This window comes from Macaca fascicularis, chromosome 1, assembly GCF_037993035.2.
Source record: "Macaca fascicularis isolate 582-1 chromosome 1, T2T-MFA8v1.1".
NCBI lineage: Eukaryota > Metazoa > Chordata > Mammalia > Primates > Cercopithecidae > Macaca > Macaca fascicularis.
Window position 1 is genome coordinate 14,394,583 of NC_088375.1, and position 16,311 is coordinate 14,410,893.

At 48.9% G+C, this 16,311-nt stretch overlaps 1 long non-coding RNA gene across 2 annotated transcripts; it reads right to left on the bottom strand.

The window, feature by feature from the left end:
* Positions 1–347: 347 nt before the first annotated feature.
* On the bottom strand, positions 348–7,051 carry LOC102122044 (uncharacterized). Of its 2 annotated transcripts, XR_012428437.1 has the most exons (3): positions 6,302–7,051; positions 5,175–5,347; positions 348–3,195 (listed from the first exon to the last, which is right to left on the bottom strand). It is a non-coding gene; the product is annotated as an uncharacterized lncRNA (long non-coding RNA). The 2 variants fall into 2 exon arrangements; XR_012428433.1 differs by having other exon boundaries at positions 3,564–7,051.
* Between the last annotated feature and the right edge of the window lie 9,260 nt (positions 7,052–16,311).

Here is a 16,311-nt window from a genome sequence, read left to right on the forward strand (position 1 = left end):
CCTCAGGGGGCCAGAACCAGAAAGATTTGGGAGCATGGCAGTAGGGACTAGCCAGGGCCAGGAGGCTGGCATGTGAGAGACCGGGCTGCAGCCACCAGCCTCCCGTGCACGGCTGTGTGTGCCGGTGGCTCAGGTCCATATCCCAGCAACTTCCTGTTCCAACGCCCTCACACACATACACCCTCCGCCACCTCAGGAAGCACCAACAGAATGCTTCTCCATTTAAAATTCAAACTTACTGTCTACGTTGCTGTTTTTTTCTAACTTTGTGAGTGTTTTTCCTAATGACCAGTTGGGTTTTAATGAATCTAATGAATCATGTAGATATAAACACAGCACACAGCATGTACAAATATACCAGTTCTTGCATTTATTCACAAGTGAGTATGCGAAAAAGAACGATTGTTGGATTCTCATTATTTGTCATCAGTGGAGGCCACGGGCCTGGGTCATTGTAAAAGTATGACTCAGTACCAGGGAAACACTGTACTAGCTTTGACTAGTCGCTCTTGTTCTTTTTAGGTTTTTTGTTGTTTTTTTTTTTTTCTGCTCCTGCTGGCATTACTGCATTCCCCTTTGATGGTGAAAGAATGAGATCAATGAAGGTACCAGAGAATTTATCTGGCAGGATCTTCTCATCTTCCTTTTTACCAATTGTCAGAACTCGGTCTGATTTGCAAACCTGGAGGATGGACGGGTGTCTTGTTTGTTTCTGGTGGTTCCTTTTGTTTTATCTTCATGTTTCTGGTGGTTGGGTTTTGAACGTCAGCCTGTGGAGAGAATGCATCCTTCCTTGACTGAGATGAGAGCGCTTTGAAAATTGTAAAGCACGCACATTGTCAGTAGTTTTGTTGTTGTTGTTATTGGTTCCTTCCTCCAGACAGGGGCCTGGTTCCTGCTCTATTCCACCTTCTCCGCATTATAAAATCCTGAGCTTTAGACCATCCACCCCAGGGTCTCTGCATCTGCAGGAGAAGCGAATCTGTGGCTTCCCCTGCCCATGCTGGGAAGCCCCTGAGCTCCCTGAGATTGCAGGTGCTCTGGGGCCTGCAATTTGGTGAGCCTGTGCCAGAGCCGCCCCTGGAGGGAGCAGAGGCAGAAACCCTCTAGTTTATCTCCAATGGACGAAGTCCTTATCTCAGAAGCCACAACTCCCTGGCCAGGATGGGATCCAGGTTCCTGGACTGTCACCTAGCGAATCCACAATTGTCCAGAAGAAGCCTCCGAGACGGCCTGAAATGTAGCTTGAGCTGGCTGTCTAGGAGCTGGTGCACCATGGCGGTCCCTCCTCCCCTCTTCCCAACCCCACTGCTGCCCTGGAGCGGCTGACTCTCAGACGGAGCAGAGTCCATCCTGGGCCAGGCAGAACACAGCTGCCGTAAGCTGATGTGCAGGTGTTGCAGTAAATGTCTCTGGGGTCACTGCAGACAAGGACCGACTGTATACCTGGCAGGTCTCAGCAGGAACTCCCCCCCAGAGACTAGGCACGCCTCCCCTTCATCAGGTGTCCTAGTTACAAATTAGAATGATTCCAGAGTGTCAAGGCCTGCTGTCTCCCTCTCTTGTCTTGATCCCACTGACTGGGTTGTGACCTGTCTAACAACATCATGTAGGCTTTGCTGTGGCTTCACATGGAGTTAACAGACAATAAACATGCATGAAGTGCACACAAATCTCCGCAGCAGAAACCAGCCGGTGACTTTCTTTGGAGCCATGTCACCTGCCTAACCTAAACTCCAGCAGACACGACATAAACACTCAGGTGATCTGCGGCTTCAGGAACAGGAGCTGGGGCCTGGCATTAGCCAGATGCAGCGGCAGGGTGTGTATTTTCCAGCGTGCTCATCCTAATCCACCAAAGGGCGTTCCTGAGGCACGCAGGGGATGCTATGCAGGCTTCAGTAGACGGCTTTTATTCTTATGCTTGATACTTCCTGCAGTTTTATGTTATCTTGTGCAGATAATATGCATGTTTGCCTTCTTCTGATTATGTACAGTGTCATTTTGCCAAAAATCTACACCAGCCACAAGGATACGTTTTGGCTGAATATTAGAGACTTTTCTCATTATATTAAAAAAACAAAAAAACAGAAAAACCCAACTAACCTCTCTACTGTTATCACACATAAAGTGATGTAAATGTGTGTGCCATTGCAATAAAGTCACAGTGAGCAGAATTAAATGCTCCAGGTGTGGGCCATGACTAAGCAGCATGACTGAATGAGGCATTTTCTGGTCTTCTTGCAGGCCCTTTCCTTGCTGGGATGGTGGATGGCTCAGTGAGCCATCAGAGAGCAACCACTCAGGTGGGTCTGCGTGGCCCTGAGACTGTTCACATTTTCAGCCATCTTTAAGGCTCAGTTTGCTTCTTCAGAGGCAGGAATTTGGAGCCCGCTGCGAGGACTTTGCTGAGTTCAGACTGCGCAGCTCAACTACATGCCTTTCAGGGGCTCATCCGCTCTGCTGGTGAATAATAGATGTTTGGCATTTCCAACAAGGCCGTGTGTCTTGCCAGGTTCTATGAAGACACTGGGGGAAATGTCCTAAAATGCAACCCCTGTCCTCAACGAGCTCACTGGGTGAAAAGCATGACATACAGAGGCAACACATGAGCAATAAGTCACTTAAGTCATGCTTGAGCATATCTCTGCAAATGTGTGGAAGAGATGGATGGACTAAACCCTCAGTGCAGCAGTGCAGATGTGGAGAGGGCAGCCACGCTCTGGTAGAGCTCCTGAGTGCTTCCTGTTTTGGAATGCCAGTGGCGTCTGCCCTCCTCACTGTTCAGCATGCATTACCATGCATTATCATGGGTGATTAGTAATTTAAAATTTTTATTTCCTGTAGCTCTCACACTTGATGGAGGAATCATCAAATGCTTTAGAGATGCCATCGGCCAAAATGGGGAGATCAAGGCAATCAGAGATACATGTGATTTGTTCAACGTCTCCAGGTTCCCCGTTCATCCAGCAGCTTGAGAAGTCAGTCTTTGGCTAGCAGGAAGAACAGACAGGCCCTGGCACCACGCCAGTGGCCCTGACACCTCAGAGAGATCCATTTGGTGAGGTCATTTGGGCCTCTAGACCTCATGGCCCCCCTGTGCAGGCAGGTGAGGGTCTTGTCCCAGGATTTTCACCGACAGGCAGGTGAAGGCACTGGGTGACATCAGCACAGATTTACGCACCAGGACTCACTCTGTGGCAAGAAAGAACACTGCTGCTCTTAGCAATACATACAGAAGGACCAGGAAGCAACCTAAGAACCAGTGCCTGGCTTGCAGTCGCATGAGATGTTTCTACTGGGATTCTGGGTTGGGTTTCTCTGGTGAAGGAGCCAGGGCCTGCAAGGGTTTTAAGTGGCCCCTGCAGGTTCACTCTGACCCACCTCAGAGATGCCCCCGCAACACCCAGGGCCCTGCAGGAGGAATCTAGAGACTTAGGGTCTAGGCTCAACACCGCCACTCATTGGCTCTGTGGTCTTGGCCATGTCAACCTAAGTTGAATGGCTGCCACAGCCCTGTGGCCTTCCAGGATGTCATGAGGTATCCACATGGCCTTACGCACATGGGTGGCAGAGCTCTTCCTCTCTGTCTTGCAGTGGGAGGCCTTGTTGCAATGGGAAACAAGCTGTAGAGATAAAAACAATGAACCTGTTGACTGATCCTAGAGACGCCAGGTGGAATACATTTTTTTTTTTTTTTTGAGACAGAGTCTCGCTCTGTCTCCAGGACAGTGGCGCAATCTCGGCTCACTGCAACCTCCGACTCCTTGGTTCAAGCAATTCTCCTGCCTCAGCCTCCCGAGTAGCTGGGATTATAGGTACGCACCACCACGCCCAGCTAATTTTTGTATTTTTAGTAGAGATGGGGTTTCACCATGTTGGCCAGGCTGGTCTCAATCTCCTGACCTTGTGATCCACCCGTCTTGGCCTCCCAAAGTGCTGGGATTACAGGCGTGAGCCACCGTGCCCGGCTGGAGTACATTTAAATAGGACGACCCAAAGACGCACTGATGTGTGCAGCCGCTGACCTGCCTTGCACCAGGAAGATGCGCGATACAGCGTGTCATATCACACACATTCAAACGTTAGCCAGACTCTCAAGTCTCCTAAAAATCCTCACAACCAGTTTCCTCAGTGACAGTTTTTCAAATCACCTCTCTTGGAAACAGCTGGAGAGCAAGCACATTAGGGCCCAGTTGATTTTGTGGGCTCCTAAATACTTATTTGGGTCCTCATATGGCAAGAGCTTCCCATCTCCTGCAGCAATCCTCAAACTCTCCAAACTCCTCTGGGTGGAGCTGTAAAGACCCTCTTCATGCAAACAGCCTGTCCTGAGCCCCAGCAGCCCTGGGAGTCCAAGCACACTGTCTGCAGGAGACTGCGATGAGATGGCTGTGCAGATGGGAGGGCGGGGGCCTGAGAACAGCACTGCCTTACAGTGTTCTCCTTATACCCCCTGTGGTTCAGGCTTGAGCTCCAGGAAATAAAGAAGAAAGAAGCATGCTTATGTCCATTAAGGCAGCAGCAGTGGCGTGGAGGCCCCGCGTCTGAAGTTAGTATTCTATGATGGTGATCAGCCCTTGTATCTTTCACCAATAAGAAAACAGCGCCCCGGACACCATGAAATCCGTGTTAGAGCCTCATCTTCCTTTCTGACTCTTGACTCTCACTAACATACAAAGGCTGCTCTCCAGCGACAGGGCTAGTGACTAGTTTCACTTGTCTTTCTACAAAGAGAAGTATTTTAAATGCTTTCTATTTGTAGCCAACAAGCCCTGTGATGACTAACAGCAAAGGTGGCATCTCTCTGTACATTGATTTTTAGTGCAGGCTTAATGTCTGTATGTAATTATTTTTACCATGCAGGTGAAGCAAGAAATTAAATTGGGTTTTTTAATGAGGGGGAAAAACCAGCACTAGAAATGAAAGATCACAGGAGAACTTGAGCAGGTCACCTGTTTGCAAATAGTTTCTGCTTTGGGTCTCTGTTACTGAAAATACATTTCCCCTGCCCCCTTCCCCCACACCCTACAGATCTGCTGTTGCTTTCTTTGGGTTTCTCAGGAAAGAAAAGTCTCCTAGGACCCTCCTCTTCAGCTGCCTGACAAGCCTAAAAGGAGAGCAACATTCCTGTGTAAGGGAGGGTAATGGGTTTTCTGCAGTTTCATACATACTCCATCGAATTCGTGGATCTTGAGGCTGGAAGAGCTCCTGGAGGAACCAAATTCATGTCCTCAGGGCCGGATGAATCTACCACGCCAATGCTGGGAGGCATACACGAGCTGCCCGGCTTCCCCCTGAGAAAACAGTCTGTTCCTTCTTCAGCTTGCCCTTCTCCACTTACAGGCTATGAGAGAGAACACTGGAACTCTGAAAACAAGGCCCAGGGAATCGGATTTCCACCCTGGTCGAGGTGGGAAGGGCAGGCCCGGACATCCCCGCCAGAGGCTGGATTTCCAGGCAGTACCTGGGAAGACAAGCTGAGCCAATGGGACGCTGGCCATCAGGTTAGGCTCAGACATGCTGTGCCCCAGTGGACACCAAGCCGCTGAACTCAGTGTTGCTTCTAGAAGGTCATCAGGGGCTGGGAATGAAGGACGGGGATGTGGCTCGACCAGGCCCTGACCTGGGCATCAGCTCCAAAGTCAGTAGCCCTCTCTCACTCTGGGTAGCTGCTCTAGCAGACTCTAGGAGGCTGCTCCTCTGTCTGACATGAGAGATTCACTTGCCCTTGGTTTTGAGTCGCAGGTTAAGGAAAGGAGACAACCATCATATCAAGTTCTACTTCCAAACCTGAGCCTCTACTTAAGAAACTCAAGTTCGTCTTTGGATCAGTTCTGCACAGCAACAAGTTTTTATTTGTACTGTCTCCCCAACCTGAGGCAAAAGTGTGCCCCTGTCTGGCCTCCAGCTCCCAGTCTCCCCTAGCTCTGCCATCCTCTGGGGACCCCAAGCCTGTGGGTCCTGTTTGTATGGAACTGGTACCCGATTCTCCCCTCTGCTCCTTCCAGCTCTCCTTGGCCGTGTCCTCAGCACAGATGTCAGCCAGGGTGTGTGGGGCCCGGGGAGGCAGGGAAGGACTGGGCATTCCAGCCAGCAAGGGCGGGAATGGGTCTGCTTTGCTATATCCCCAAAGGAGGTCAACCAAGTCCCCTCACCCCCACCCCAATAAGGCCCTCTTTGCTTTATCTTAGTGCATCCCCAACTCTGAGCTGGGAATGCCTCCCGAGAAAGGCAGCCAAGGCCTGTGATAGTGAGGAGGAGCATGAGGAGGGATTTCTGGGGTCCATCTCCTACTCACCCATGTTTCCCTCCACGACCTTGACCCTCCTGGTGGCTCTGTCCTCTCCCTAGACATGGGGCACAATCATGCACACTCTGGAAAGGCCAAGGAGGGCTCTTCAGAGGGCCAGCTGTGGTCCATCTGAAGGTGACAATTTGCCAATTTGTTTTACAGGGAGGCTGCCACGGGCCTCACAATAGCAGTCCCTGCTTCCGCCTTTCTGTCATCTTCCAACTAAAGAGGCCAGGAAATGGCCGAGTCAGCTCCTGCTGCAGCACCTCCTAGAATCAGAAGACGCCTTTCCGAGAATCTTGCCGAACCCTGAGGGTGAGGAGTGTCAGGTTTTGCAGCGGGGGGAAGCTGGCAGTAGAACCTCCACTTCTAAGTAACCTTTGCTTCGGAAACCTGCCAAGTCTTTGCCTGGAGACTTGCCTTTGATCACGACTTGTCACCTCTCAGGAGATGTTCCACTTTCTAAGCAGGTGAAAAACGAACCGGATTAAAAATAAGGAACTGGACTCTTCACAGAGTCCCCCTGTCAAGCCAAACTACTGGTTGTACCTCCAAGGGGGAAAAGGGAACATCCCTGTTCCTCAGGTCCCAGGGCTCCGTGGGACCCAGGACCCCTGAACAGCCTGCAACCCTAGGACGACAGCCTGGCCACGCTCCAGCAGAGAGCAGAGGCTTGGGCCACGGCCACGGACTGGCTCCTGCTCACTGGGTTCACCTTGGTGACCAGAGGGCACTGTGACCGCCCACTTCTCCTCCCTCCCTTCCTCCTCCCCTCAGTGCTTTATGGACCTGAGTTTCTGGAGCTTTCTCAAAACCGTGGACACATTCCCAGTGGAAATCATGACATTTTCCGTTTCACATTACGCACTCCACAATGCCCCAGGAAGGGAGAGAGAGAGGGAAGGAAAATAAGGCCTGGGAGCCAGCCCCTCTCTGTCTGCAGCCAGGGCTGCTGGCTGCTCTGTTTATCCTGGAGTCACCTCCCTCCCGAACTTGACAGCCAGTGCCCCAGTGTTTTCTTCTGCAGTCAAAGGCCGCGATGAATAGGTGAACTGCCTTTTCTATCTACTCATGTGGCACATCTGGATAAAGGCGTGCCTCTCTACTTTGTTGTGTTTTTTTAAAACTTTACTTTCCACTGCCATGGTAACTGCTGCATGTTTGGCAGAGGGAAAGAGGAAAAAAAAAAAAAAGCTCGGAGAGAAGAAAAGGAGCTCTCAGCGCGGGGCTGGCGGCCGTCCAGGGTAATCATGCCGCAGAGCTGAAATGAGGCCTCTGGCGGGCAGCCAAGTTACAAAGAACAAAGCTGTCAGTTCCTAATGTTGGCGGCAATGCTTGTTTGGCACCCTTATATGGTTTCCCAGAACTCCCTGCCTTGGCCGCCTTCCATTCCCTTCAGGGCAGCAAACAGGATTAGCACAGCGCTCCGACTTGTTTTTCTCCTCTCTCCTCCAACTGTTCCAATGACATCATCCCTGCTGCATTCATTTGCCAGCAGGGTGGTTTTTTCTCTCTCTCCACCTCCCTCCTCCCTTCCTCCCTCCCTCTCCCTCCATTTCTCTCTCACACACACACATCTCTACTCCCACTCACTTCCTGTAGCCTCCCCCTCGCCTCTGACTTTCTTTAAACGCAATGTTTTAGGTCATTCTTCTTGTCCAGCTTCTCTGTTAAATTAAAAACACCCTGGTGCTTGTACATTTAGCTGAATCAAGCCAGACGCTGTATTTTATTTTTATAACTGAATTCCTGTGAGATAAAAATCTCATTTTCCTTAGTAGGCTGTAATCGGCACTCACAGGGATGTGGTTTCCAACTGCCCCAGCTCGCGCTTCCTTACGAAGCTCCGCTGAGAAATGAGCTTGGCTCCTGTTCAGGTTTAAAGGGCCCGAGGCCGGTCACACGTTGCTCACTCATACACACACACACTACACACACACACAGGATGTGCACACAAAGACCACTGTACATGTATGCACACACACACGGACACACGTTCTTGTCCAGGGAAACACCTACGGCTCCACACACAGAGAGCAAAAAAATATCCCCTGAGACAGACACACAATCAGTACCCAGTGTCATTCTTCCCCTTTCCAGGAGGAAAATAGGTGAATAAGTCAAGCTGAAAGCTGCTTCCGAAAAGACTGTTTTAAACTAGCAGGCAGGCCAGCGTTATGCAACTCATGACTGGGTTCATTAAAGGAATCGAGGTTTGCCGACTGCACAAATGTTCCCCTGCCTCCGCCCCAGCCCCCCCCACCCCACCCTGCTCTGATTCATGAACTAGTTTTCAGATTCATGAATCACTCGGGAGCCAGCAAGAGAAAAATGAGTAGTATTGATCTCATTTCAATTGAAATGGGCTCATTAAGGCCATGCTGGCTGTGGATGGCTTTGCATGACAAGACGCTGGCCAGCGTCCGAGGTCTGCAGGCGGGCGCCCCAGCCTGCGGGTGGGACAGGACTCCTTGCGGGAAGCCTCCGCGGAGGGTGCCCCTTCTTCGTATTATTAAATGGACACAATATGATCTACTGGTATAAGGGACTCTGGCTGGACTCGGCGGCCCTCATTGGGCAGGCCAGTTGCCTTCTTTTTGTGTTGCCCATTTATTTTATTTTATTTTTTTCACAGTTAATGGAATCTCAGTGCAGTTTCTCTCCTGGATCTCTGGTGACTCTCAAGGACTACCTGAAGTAGGAATTCACCTTCTGAACCAACTGGCGTGTCTTGGGGTTCGTTTTAACGCAAACAAGAAGCTTTTTACTCTTTCCCTCCAGCCCTCGGCCTTGCCGCCCACCTCGCACTGTCTTCAGCGAGAAGGACTAGGGACCAGGAACTATCTAGACTTGGAGTAATCTAATTTATGTGGGGAAAGGTTCTCTACCAACTGGATGGCTGCCTTCACGTGGACACCGGTTTTATAAAACCATTCTTTCCCTTCCCGAATGAGAGTATGGTTGAGGAAGCAGCAATAGAGCCTGGGTGCAGAGACATGCAGAGGGAGGCGTTAGGCCCCTGGGGCAGATGTCGCAGAGGCTGCCCACAAAGGAGCTCTCTTCTCTCCCACTGCCTTTCCTCTCCCCACTTGAGTTCCAGCTCCTCTTGACAGGTTTTCCCCTCCCCATTCCAGCCCTTCGCCTTACACTCGTCCCCATGGCTGGGGGATCTTTTCCTCTTCCTCTCTACAACACCGGTTGGGCACCGTGTCTGAGCAGATTGGGAGAGGCTATTAGCTTTGATTTGCAGCTTCCAAATGGATTTTTGCATGGTTTCTTCCTCCAGCTCCTTCCACCCCCACCCCGGCCCTGGGAGATTAAAAACAATGGACTGGACACATGCTTTTTAGAAACCCCAAAAAGCTGTCAACCAACACCATAGAAGGATTCCATCCTAAGAGGCATACTTTTGGATCCAAGAGTTTAGAAATGAGATTCTTATCCATTGACTTCAGAGACACCGTCGTCATTAGACGCATTTCCCTTGGCAGGGATTCGACGATGTGACCTTACTCCCCTTTGTTCCTGCAGTGCCCAGAGAAACTGGGAACGACCCAAAGAAGGAAAAGGAAGATGTGTTTGTGTGAATTTCAATCAGCCGTTGGTTCAGAGTCAAGAAGAGCTGTTTTGCCTTCCGTGAGGTTTGCTTGAAGGTGCCTTTCGGCTCTGAGCTGCCCGAGCATTCTTGGGCTGAATCTGCAGTCAACCGGAGCCCTGGGCCTGCCGCTCCCCGTGGGTTAAAACCCCTCCCACAGATTTGCTGGCTGGCCTTAGAGCAAACGGGGATAGTGGGTTGGCTCAGGTTTTGCATTAACTCGTCTGATTTTTTCCACTGCAGCCTCCCATTCTGTGATAAAGCTAAGTTGCTAGGAAAGCTTTATGTAACACCCACCCAGCCTCAGCTTCTCAGACCAGCAAGTGTTGTTTTCAGAGTTCCCCATAAACCTGGCAGCACATCAAAACCTCTGTTTCATAACAGACTAGAAATAGGATTTTCTAATAACATTCCGAGGACTGGGCTTATCGTGCAGGGATCTGCACTTTTATGAATTGTTAATGGTTAACTAAACAAAGACCCCCAGGACACCCAACCTGCTATCTCTGGGGTCAGGATGGGAAGGGAAGCTGGAAGAATGTGGTTTCTACATCCATGATCTGTTGGTTAGTGACCCAGGGCCCCTTTCCAAGAATTTGCTCAATAATCTCAAACATATTGGAGGATCTTATTCTTGTTTTTAAAAAAGAAAAACAACTACCTTCTTCCTGCTTCTTCCTTCATTCATGGAGAATGTGGTTTCCTTTTATTTTGTTGCCAGACACACTACAGTTATGGATTTAACCCCTAGCTTTCCTTTGGGAGAGAGCAGCTTTCTTCCAGACACACCTAGATCTGGGGGATCCAAATATCTTCATGCAATAGGACAAACCACACATTTCAAACTCCCCTCCCAGAATCGTGGGTTGACAGAGTGATTACAGAGAGAAGGGAGCATGAGGTTGCCACGTCCCTCCTCCCTCACACCCATGCGCTCCTCCCGAGATGCGGTCCACCCCATCTCGTCCGGTTCTGGATTAGATTATCACAGGGATGGCAGCTCCCTCCAAAAGGCCATTTGCAGCCTATTTAGTTGTCACTCAAGAAACTTCTTCCTGGGATTCCAACGATATGTTCCTTTGTTCCGTGTCGTCACATTGTCCCTGCTGGTGTGGCGGTGCCTCCCTTCCTGGCTCTTTCCCATCCTCCTTGTGCAGTAAGTACGTGGATATCACTTCAAAGCAAAAGTAGCCCTTGTCTGTCCCTGTTGAGGTGAGAAGGACCATCACCAAAGCCCCCAGACAGGGTAACTGTGGAAGGCAGGGCCTCAGCATTAGCAAGGCTGACCTTAGGGAGAGCCTGATGACAGGTAGCTGCCTCTGGGTGAGCATGAGCTGCCTTAAGAGGATGCTGTTTTATGGGCTCTCCCTCACTCCCTCCTATGACCCTCCATGCCCTCAACATTCTTCCCTGGGTGAACTCTCTGGGCTCACCCACAGGAGCACCTCGATTCCCTGACCAGGACCTAAGGTTTCGCCCAACTGGAGCTACACTGCCCCTTCCCTGCACAGCCCTCAGCTCTGTGCACCCTGTAATGTTCCTTTTTTCCAGCTTCATCGTCATCTCTCCCTCTCCCCAATCTCCTCAAATAATTCTGCTTGGTAAATCTCTTCTAGCTTCTTGCTTTGGAATATTGGCTCCCAGAGGTTCCAATTCTGGCCTTTCCAGGATACGTCTCACGTGGTCATTTCTTCCGTGGCTGTCCACGTAGTTTCTTCCATCCAACTGGCATTAGCAACATCTTCCCATTTAGTTCCATTTGACTGTGATTTACCGGCTTTTTACCCTTTCTTCTGGATTATTAGTAAACATGAAAAAGAAAAGGCTCCCCTCTCACCAGGGCTGTCGCTTGCGTCCAGCTGGGCCCTCAGGAAGAAGCCCCATGCCCCCTGACCTGCACACCAGCCCTCAACGTGAAACGACTGACTCCAAGGAAACTGCAGTCAGAGTGGGCTTCCCTCACCAGGCCGAGATTTCATATCCTTGAGATCCATTTAGTGCCTGGACACCTGGTTGCTATGGGGATGGTTGTCATGAAAAACACACCAATCTGTAGAGAGATATAAAACGGATCCCGGTGGTACACACTCGGGCGCATTAGCTCTGAGAAATGGCTTGCTGCTTATCACTTTCTTTTGTGGACACAGTGCCTCTGCTTTTCAAATTCAACCTGGGTGACCTTCTTAGAACCAGGCCAACACAAATCCATTTTCAGTTATTTCCTAAGGGACAATCAAGGGCTTCCCCAAATGCCAGATGTCCCCCATCTTCCTGTCCCGAGCTGAGTCAGCTGAGAAGAAGAGGACATTCTTTTCCGGCACGGTTTGTCCTTTACTGACTGCCATTGATCCATTAGCAAAACAGAGCAGGCAGAACAAAAATACTGACCCTGACAACGCTTCAGATCAGGTGGCTCCGATGAGTGACAGATGTTAGCAGGAGACCTTGGATGCACCGCCCAGTTTGCAGGGGCAGAAGCTGAAGGGGACACTAGAGACCAATTCAGGACACAGCATAAACCTGCATCAGGACTGGGTGATTCAGCAAGGTATTAGCTCAGGGCTGGGTAATTCAGCAAGAGACACTGAAAAGATGTATAGGGGTGTTGATTAACCTTACTTTCTCCACATTCTCAGAACTTGCATTTGGTTATCACTTGCTGAAGGTCTCTTTCTCCCTTGGTCTGGCTTATTTGCAGAAACCAGTAAAACATTTCATGCATCTCTCCTGGGCATAGACCTAGACTCCACGACTCTGGAAGGGTAAAGGGGCAGACACTGGTTCATTTTGCAATTCACAAAGAATAGCTGGAGGCCTTCTGGCATTTACTTGGGGTAAGGGGTTGAAAGAATGGTTTGGTGTTCCGATTTTAAGCTGTGCCATTGGCTAAGTGTAACTTGGAGTAGGCAAATGGGGAAAATTAACTACAGCAATAGTCACGTTATAAATGCAGGCAAGGTCTACTTCTGAAATGGTTCCGGCCGGGCGCGGTGGCTCAAGCCTGTAATCCCAGCACTTTGGGAGGCCGAGACGGGCGGATCACGAGGTCAGGAGATCGAGACCATCCTGGCTAACATGGTGAAACCCCGTCTCTACTAAAAATACAAAAAACTAGCCGGGCAAGGTGGTGGGCGCCTATAGTCCCAGCTACTTGGGAGGCTGAGGCAGGAGAATGGCGTAAACCCGGGAGGCGGAGCTTGCAGTGAGCCGAGATCTAGCCACTGCACTGCAGCCTGGGCGACAGAGCGAGACTCAGTCTCAAAAAAAAAAAGAAAAAAAAAAAAAAAAAGAAATGGTTCCTAGCGCTAGTGGGACTCCCTATCTGAAAGCCTGCATTAAATACGTTCTTTCTTTTTGGGGGAATATGTCTGAATTCTTAAAAATGGGTCAGAACTTAGTCACTGACTTGGTGTTTCATCTTCAGCAATTCCTTTGATTACTCAATCCCTCAATGTCCTTCTTTATTACTGGGAGAAGTGATTTTGTTTCTGTTTCATACTAAAAAGAGTTCTAAACATCTTTTGGTCAGTCCCATCACATTGCTGCTAAGAGTGAAGGTAAAAACTAGACTCAGATGAATGCATGAATGTGAGAACAATGAATGCATTTATCATGCACAATGTTAGTATAATGTGCTATACAATGTTAGGATGTGTGTTCTTAGTACTCCCTATAGACTGAGTGGTTTTAAAAAAGAAGTCCCCCTGTGGTGTTCCAAATTCTTCAGCTAGTTCCACTAACTACACTGGGCTACTGTTATTTTGACCTCTCATTTGCATATCTTCAATTTCTCTAAATACTCTTTTAACCCTTCCCTATCAATAGTTTACTGACTGCATCCTCCCAATCATTCTTACCTCTTATCTTTATCTTTCTCATTTAAGCTAATTTTTAAAAAGCAGTTTAAAAGCTCAGCTAATTTAGTCATTTCCCTTGCAACACCCTTCTCCTTCATTAATGGACCTAGTTTCTCTTTTTCCACACTCTTCCCCCGGCGCCTGCACACACACACACGCACACACACAAAAGCAAACATGTTTATAAAAACACACCTTCTTCCCCTTAGTTCCTTTGGCTGGCATTAAATCATTCCGCCTTTTTTTTTTCTCTCCCGCCCCCATATTTTTCCTAAACACGTTAACTTGGCCTTGGCGTTCTTTCTAATTCTCCTCCCCCTGTGTCTCCATTTCTTGAACAAGTTCAAGAGAGAGTTGCTCTTTTGATTTTTTTCACCACCCTGGCCCAGCTGAAAGCACAGGGAACACTTCTTGCTGCTATTTTTTATCCTGTTTTCATGGGACCTGGAGTCTCAGCCCTGCAATTATGGCCTCTTTCATGTTATCTTTCTCCCAAGGCAGCAGCTCACATCCTGGCAAGCGACACAATGGCAGTGTGGGTCTTGACTTAGCTTTCATACCTTTTGTTTCAGAATGCAGGATTTCCTTATAGTTTGTTTGGGCTTTTAAAAAAGCTTATTTACTGATCCTGAGAGGTGCCAGATTTACAACCCTGAAGAATAAAGGCCAAGTTTCTATGTGCCTGGAAATACTCCATCATGTCCAGGCCACTGTGATGTTTTGAGCCAACCTAGAGGCTGATTTGATGGCTGTGGGTTCTATCCTGTTGTTGCCAAAGAGGGGCTGCAAAAACAGACCAGACCACAGCTCACTGTGCCTCTTGTTGCATAGAGAGGACAGCGCGAGGAATTCAGACCAGGATAATGTTTGAAAATGGGGAGAACGTTGATTACATTTTAAAACTACAGTCTTGTTTATACTCTGGTAGTCAACACTAATCATTTATTTGTTTAAATTAAGCTCCCTCGCCTTAATTAAAAGTTGCAATGTGATTTTAAAAAATTTATCCAACTGTGTTTAAACCTCACATTCCTAGATTTTGTACCAAGGCCCTATCTTTATACAATAATTTCAATACAATACAGCATTTTCACAAACAAATACTTAAATGGAGACATGAGGTCTTTTTAGGAGAGAGGATATGTGACCTTCATGGTGGAACCACAGACAGGGCCTTAAGCATGAGCACATTGTAGGTTTACTCAGTGATCTCCAACCAACGGTGTCTGGTTTTTTTTTTCCTTGAAGCCAGGGTAATGTCGCTGCCTGAGAAGCACTGGAGGAGAGGCAGGAATACAGACAGATTTGTTGAGAGCACTTACACGTGTGCACACACAGTAACAAAGGGCAGGCTTGTTGTACGGCCATATCACGGAGCCAGGGGACGCACCTTGGGAAGATGAAATGTCAGTACTGTCTTCATAGCACAGAACCCAGCTCTATACCAGTGCTGTTAGGGAGCTCAGGTCTGGGTGATTTCAGAGGCCCTGATCCAAGTAACTTTCCTAATAAGTCTGACGCTGTGTTCCAGATTTGTACTTTATGTTTACTCCTGGCATCAAGACAGTGTCTCCAGAAGTTTCTTTTTAAAACTATTTTTTCCCCTTAAAACGCTACATCCCCTGCCTGAAGTGATGGTCTCAGCCAGCCCATGTGCTTTGATAGCGCATTGTTCGAGTTTTGAATCAAATGCCGCCTTTTCATGGAGAACTTTCTGAATCTGCAGTTAAAATTTCATTTTTTTCTGGGTGTCCGGAGTAAAACACCCTCTGTGAAAGATTTATCACTTCCGCTCTATTACAGCTGCCTGTGGGCATCCCTCAATGGTGAGCTCCGTGAGAGCAAGGACTGCATCTTTGTCCTCCAGATCATGACTCGTGCTAAGTACTGCTCTGTCCAGAATTTATTGTTTTGTATTTTGACGTCTCTGTCCAGATGTCACTCTGGGATCACAGACAGGGAGCTCTTTGAGCACACGGACTTTGTCTTGTTTATCTTTATAGCCCGAGTGCTGAACAGACTGTCACACCAAAGGTGCTCACATGCCTGTCGGATGATTGAAGTTCTACAACCTGTAGAAAGAAGAGCTAAGTGTCCACGCAGCCTTCCCTACTCTTTTCATTCTGTGTACTTATCTTGCTGTTGCCATTTACTCCCTTCTTTCTGTTTCTTTCTCTCTCTCTCTCTCTCCCCTCCCCCCCCACTTTCTTTCTTTCTTCCTTCTTGCTTGCTTGCTTGCTTGACAGAGTCTCAAGTTATCACCAGGCTGGAGTGTAATAATGGCACGATTTTGGCTCACTGCAACCTCTGCCTCCTGGGTTCAAGTGATTCTCCTGCCTCAGCCTCCCGAGTAGCTGAGATTACAGGCATGCGCTACCACTCCCTGCTAATTTTTGTATTTTTAGTAGAAACGGGGTTTCACTATGTTGGCCGGGATGGTCTCGATCTGTTGACCTCGTGATCTGCCTGCCTCGGCCTCCCAAAGTGCTGGGATTACAGGCGTGAGCCACCATGCCCGGCCACTCCTTTTTAGTCCAGTGAAATCTAGCTAGCTTCTCCCTTAC